The 6,638-nt window shown below is 40.6% G+C and overlaps 1 pseudogene; it reads right to left on the bottom strand.

Moving 5' to 3' along the window:
• Positions 1 to 219: 219 nt before the first annotated feature.
• LOC141429287 (senecionine N-oxygenase-like) overlaps positions 220 to 6,638 on the bottom strand; it is a 28,990-nt pseudogene continuing 22,571 nt past the window's right edge.

Here is a 6,638-nt window from a genome sequence, read left to right as displayed (position 1 = left end):
AAATGCGATTCTGATATTTTCCTTAAAATGTGTCAATGGACCGAAATACTTTAATTAAATACCTACATGCTACAATTAATACAGTGCCTAATTTGCTTGTATTCAATCTAGATCTAGACTACAGTCATACATAAGGCATCAAGAAAGGTCGTAGATCATGAGACTAATGAATATAATTACGTTATCAGTAATAGTGCTATTGAAAAACAACTAAGCAAGTAGGTACGTATCGATTGTATTTATTAACTCATAACTTTGATTAAACATGTTTATTACAGTTTATAATCAAAACATTAAATAAATTATACCAAAACTTATCAGATCTTTTAAATATGACAATATCTAACTTACAACGCAATATTTGAGTTTTTTTTGATGCTTATTAAAACGGCATTTGGATTATAACGCTCTTTTAACTTACTCAGGTAATCTTGAAAAAATACATTACAATCTTATTCTGAACGGTAGGTGTATGTGTGTATTATTCCAATTAATCTAAACGTCATTTTCAAATATTATGCTCATTTAGGTCGGTCAGTGTGGGAAAGTCTGAAACTATAAGACATACGAAGATCTGTTCTTAGGGACCATGTCATCGATTTTACTAACAGGAAAAACTGTCTGGGCTCGAGTTGTCCATTATGGATTTTTCAGACTGCACGCCGCCATTTCCTATAAAGCACTTAAGTAACAATTTAAAAACTAAAATCAAGTAAATAATAACAAGGACCTAGTGTCTTCTGCCCTTAAGACAACTGAACCTAAAAAAACAGTATGCCACCTAGGCTTTAGTATAGCAGACGAAATGCTCATCGTCTATGATGCAGTAAACATCCTTGCGGTAGTGGACCAGGTCGTCCAAGAACTTCTGGCTGCTGTTGTTGTGTATGCTGGTAAAGACCGGAGGCAGCGGCGCCGCGCCGCTCTCCACTGAGAGACCCACGTAGTACTCCGCCTAGGCACATAAGTAATATTGCGAATAGCTTGGCCAGTTTCCAGCCCGCCACAGATAACATGATTGTTGCTATAACAGATGTAAAAGCAGCTATTGGGATCGTGCACGACGACAGCGCTGCATGGGTGGCAACTATCGGCATCATTGGACAAAACACACACACACAAACATCACGCCTGTATTCCCAAATGGGGTAGGCAGAGCACACGAAACGTTACCGCTTCGGAGCCACTTTTAGCAATTTTAGGTTTTAAGTTTGACAAAAACGGCACAATAGTGACAGGTTGCTAGCCTGTCGCCTACGGTATACCTTAACCTATATCCTCAGTCGCCTCTTACGACATCCACGGAAGAAACAAAACATATCTATAAAATAACAAAAACATAACTGAGGACGGTGATCGGTAATTAAAAGTGCTGTCATCTCTGCCTATATTTTTGCACTGCAGGGCATAGACCCAGGTCAGAATAAGAGGGCTTGTCCTATACTTATCACGCGGGTCCAGTGCGGATTACGAACTTCACACACCATTGGATCCTTCCCAGGTGTAAGCTCCACGTTATTTTCAAATGTAATTTCGCACATGATAAATACCGAAAGAGTCAGAGTTGCGAGGCCAGGTTCGAACGCAGAACCCTCTGCTTGAGAGGCTATACGGCAAACAACTCCTCGGGCCACCACGACTATTTAAAGGGATGTTGGCATTAATGACACCAATTTAATTCTTCCCAAGGAACTGAGTATTCTTCCGCACCTCACTCTACCAGGAGATGTTTGTCTTACAGAGCCGTTTATTCTTACTTTTTCCTTTAAAGGTTAATATTTATCACAATTTGCAGAGACCTTACTGTTTATAGCGACAGGCCGGCATTGTGTGGACTGATCTCCACCGCTTCCTTATCAGCTGTTTGCCCTGATCCCGATGTATAAGGAATGAATGTATCAGTAGGTTCTTTAGTTTCAATGTCATCCATAAAAAGGATAATTGGCCTTTGATTTATTCTTGTCCAACGACATTTATTGTTTATCTTATTTATGTCAGTTTGATGCGATACACATAATATTTTTTATTCAGTTAAACAAATCGTGAATATGGATGAGATCGCTCATGTTGTTCTTCGTTCGTGGATCCTACATTTGACAGAGACTTCCAAGCATTCTAGGTACTTAGATTATTTTTTTGAATTCTTATTAGTTATAGACAGTCGCGTGAGAGATTACTTTGGCGATTCCCAGCAGCCCCTAAGATTGATTCTTGGCATGAAAGAATTGAATAAGTGAATGATAATGTATAATACATACATCATAAGTGGTTAAATATAGGTTGTCGTGTTATAAGAAGTAAGTATACCTAGTACTTAATGAACTAAAACTATTACTTTGCTCACCCGCGACCTTAAATCGCGGGTGAGCAAAGTAATTGTTTTAGTTCATTGATATGGACCTCCGCAAAGTAAAGCCAGATTCTATAAATTATATAGTATAGTACCTACTTGTTTACAAAACATTAGAAAGCTCTTTTGTAAGAACAGCAATGACACAGTGACGTGACGAGTGACTTTTACATTCGTTCAATTCATTCGTTCCAGCTCTTGTGAACTGACCTAGAGATCCAGCTACACGCAAAGGTTGACTGGCAGAGATCCCTTCAAGGATAAGTCCGCCTTTGTACTCAGCACTTTTTTTTTTTTTGTATTTTTATTATATTTGTGCAAATTCTAATTTGCATAAGCAAGCATGCGCGTTAAGACGGCAAAACGGTATACCGCACAAATGGCTTGTGAACGGCATACACTTTTTTTTACCTGATTTTTCAACGAGGCCAAATGTGACTACGTCACCCAACAGTTATACAGTTTTTGCGTCAATTTTTATACAAACCAAAGTTTGCGCATGCAAGTCGCTGAGTGTAGCTGGGCCTACGTCATTGAAACGTTAGATGTAAGAAGTGATCCGTCTGAACGTCAGCTATCTATGTAGTTTGTTCATCTGACATTGCATCACGCGAGCCAACCAATCTCTGAATTCTTTCTGAATTTTAACCAATCAACAAGCACGTCTTTTGCAACCTCGAAATTGATTCGTATTTGAACCATAAGTCGTTTGGTTTTAGGTATGGCTACTTTTTGTGTGGAATTTGCTGTGAGTTACGCTACGCTTCCCGACTTATTATTTGTTCGTGTAGCCGGGCCTTAATAAAGTGTGCCAATTTATATCCTGACAGCATTTAATCATTTAATCTTTTCTTCTTGCAGGTGGTAGGACCTTGTGCAAGGTCCGCCCGGATTGCTACCACCAACTTGCTCTCTAATCCTGCCGTGAAGCAGCAGTGCTTGCGCTGTTGTGTTTCGGCGTGAAGAGTAAGAAAGCCGGTGAAATTACTGGCACTTGAGGAATCCCATCTTAGGCCTGTAGGTTGGCAACGCATCTGCAATACCCCTGGTGTTGCAGATGTTTATGGGCGGTGGTGATCTTTTACTATCAGGAGACCCACTTGCTCGTTTGCCATCCAGTCGAATAAAAAAAAACAATATTTTTTGTTAAAGCGAAATTAAAGCTTCATCGACACTATCAAAGATTCTGCCAGTGCTAGAAAAAATAGAATAGAATATCGCCTACTAATTTGATTATTACGTTTCTACTTAACTGTCAAAAGTCGATTTCACACTGAAATCGCAACCACACGTGCTTGTGCACGACAGCGCTTCCACAAAGTAACACCTGGTTCGATAAATTAGGTGAAATTGGATGCACAAGATCAATTTCAAACGCAAGGCTTATAATTACCTGATCAGGTCCCATCATATGGGTCTGCCGTTTGGTGTACCCCCTCGCCGCGCGATCCAGCTTCTCCTGCTCCCAGTGCCTCGTCATCACCTCGCGGGACGGCAGCTTGAAGGTGCCGTTCATTGATCGTACGTAGTACCGGACCTGAGGACACAGGGATGACTTTAATAATGACCAATCATCTTGCTTCAAGCCGTGGTGGCCGAGTGGTTTGACCTATGGCCTCTCAAGCAGAGGATCATGGGTACAAACCCCGGCTCGCATCTCTGGGTTTATCAAAATTCATGTGCGGAATTACATTTAATATTTACTACGAGCTTTACGGTGAAGGAAAACATCGTGAGGAAACCTGCACAAACCTGAGAAGCAATTCAATGGTGCGTGTGAAGTTCCCAATCCGCACTGGGCCCGCGTGGGAACTACTGCCCAAGCTCTCTCATCTAAGAGGAGGCCTGTGCCCAGCAGTGGGACGTGTATAGGCTGGGATGATCTTGCTTCTCTGTGGCAGCTAACTATCTTTTAGGGCCTACCCTACGCTAGCTGACTCGTTTGCTCGGCGCGGGTGGACGGCTATTGAATGACTCAACTTCCCATAACCTAACCAACAAAAAGTTGGATAACCTAACCTAACCAAAAAGTTGGAAAACCCCCAACTTTGTCACTTCAAAGTTAAATATCTCAAAAACGGCTACACCGACATTGATGGAACATGTCTAAGAACCACCGTTAGAAAACCTGATTTCAAATTAAAAAAAAACCGCACTCAAATCGGTCCACCCGTTTACGAGCTACGGTGCCATAAACAGACAGACACAACACACACAGAGACACACAGACATACATAGCGTCAAACTTATAACACCCCTCTTTTTGCGTCGGGGGGTTAAAAAAAGATTCGTGTTGAGACACCGGCACCGGTTGATGGAAATAATTTTCTACCAGTCTGAACTGGTAGAAAATTATTTTCACCGTTTTTTGCAGTCTTCAGTTTTTGTTACAATTTTTTTGAACTTGGTCCAGGATATCATCTCATCACATCTGTAAAACTAGCGCTTACCAGTTTCTTACCTGCCGATATCGAAACATGAGAGAACGCCACAACATAGATAGGCACCCCACGTAAGACATGAGAGGGGTCAAGTTACTGTGATCGTTGCGAAGAGCTTGTAGAGAAGGGCTCCACGCAGTTGTCGTCGACGACCACTCCGACGACGCGTGGAGGAACGGGAAGTTTAAGGTAGCCTGGTGTACAAAGGAAGCAATATAATATTGGTCCTTGAAATACTGCATGTTAATTCAGGAGCCTTATATCTACTTCGAATTACCGTTAGGAGTTATCACCAGGTTCGTAAAATACGAGGACTTAAAATATTTTTGTCAGTTGTCATAATTTATCATACCTCTTTTAGTAAACGATTTTGCTCGCATTTTATAATCCCTGGCCATTTACGGTACCTGAAGTTATATTTAAGCTTTATTGTAACATAAAAATACATAAATTAACAGTAAATAATTATGTTTCATAGTTTACAAATTATCTATTATGTATCTTAATGGAATAAAACTTGTATAATCTTGGTAGCTCCGAGGGTCACCAATGCTCTAAAAGCGCTGTTATATCGCTTCAGCTATTAGAGAGTTCCTTCAAAGCAATGAATACTTCTTTCTAATGTTGTATTGTAAATAGTTCGTTATTGTGAATAATTATTTCAACCTTTTTTCTTTCTTTCCCTAAGAAAGAAGATGAAAGAAGAATTTACTCTTAAGGGATTCTTGCCTAAAAGGTACCAATAAGCTAGACCTAAAACTTTATATGTAAATAATTCTAGTATTTTTCAAGACTAGGAGATGAGGAGATGCGGACGACTGAGCGCTTTTCAGCTCGATTGGCAGGTGCAATGATAGGGAAGAGTGGCGAAAGAAAGGGGAGGCCTTTGCCCAGCAGTGGGGCATATTACAGGCTACATATATAAAATGGCCACGATTTAAATTTTTTGTCAATCAAATAAAAAATATGGACACATATAGCCGGTCTAAGCAGCGTTTCCACCAGAGATGTGAGAGGATGTGTTACAAGGAATATGTTTTCCATTAACCAATAGAAACGCTTCATTTACCTCGCCTCGCTCCGCTCAGCTGTTTCCACTAGATTGTGCTGTGCGAGGACGTGTAAGTGAAGCATTCCTCGTAACACATCCCCGCGCATTATTGGTGAAAACGCTGCTGAAAGTTCCTTGTAAGGTCATAACTAGAAGCACTAGAACACTTTTCACTAAGGGCGACGTCACACTCAAATTTTGACGCGCTCTATCTTTGTAATTTTTTGTTTGATTGACAAATAATAAAATACGTGTCTATTATCACCAGTCCGTCAATAAAATATATTTTTTTACGTGCGGAACTACCAAATTAATTACAACTTAAATTGCTAATCTTGTACTTCAACCAATTTTGTACTTCATTGATATAAGGACTTCTACAAATAAAGCCTATATTAATCGATTATTCATTTACAATTAATCACTAACCGGTGCATAGGAACACCACATCAACTTCCTCTTCACTTCCATCAAGGAACACCGCCTGGTTTCCTCCAGCCGCTCCACATCTGGCTTCTCTGCACCAAGTTGTCAGGAACACAGTCTTAGGCTGTTCCTTGAGGTGGTGGCTCAGGATAACCCTGGAAGCTACGGTGGTGACTTCCAGCGCGATGTCCATCCCTGAAGGTCCAGCGCCCACCACCAGGACTCGCTTGTTGGTGAAGATATCGGGGACCCGGTAGTCGTGGCTGTGCATGATGTCACCTGCGAAAGAGATAACAGCGTTTTGTGTGAAGTTAGGATTTTGTTACTTATTACTATTTTCAATTCAAGTATCATGTTTTCAAGTAACTAT

This window comes from Choristoneura fumiferana, chromosome 6 (assembly GCF_025370935.1).
Source record: "Choristoneura fumiferana chromosome 6, NRCan_CFum_1, whole genome shotgun sequence".
In the NCBI taxonomy this organism is placed as follows: domain Eukaryota; kingdom Metazoa; phylum Arthropoda; class Insecta; order Lepidoptera; family Tortricidae; genus Choristoneura; species Choristoneura fumiferana.
Note: the sequence above shows the minus strand (reverse complement) of the source record. Positions and strands in the feature narration are given on the sequence as shown.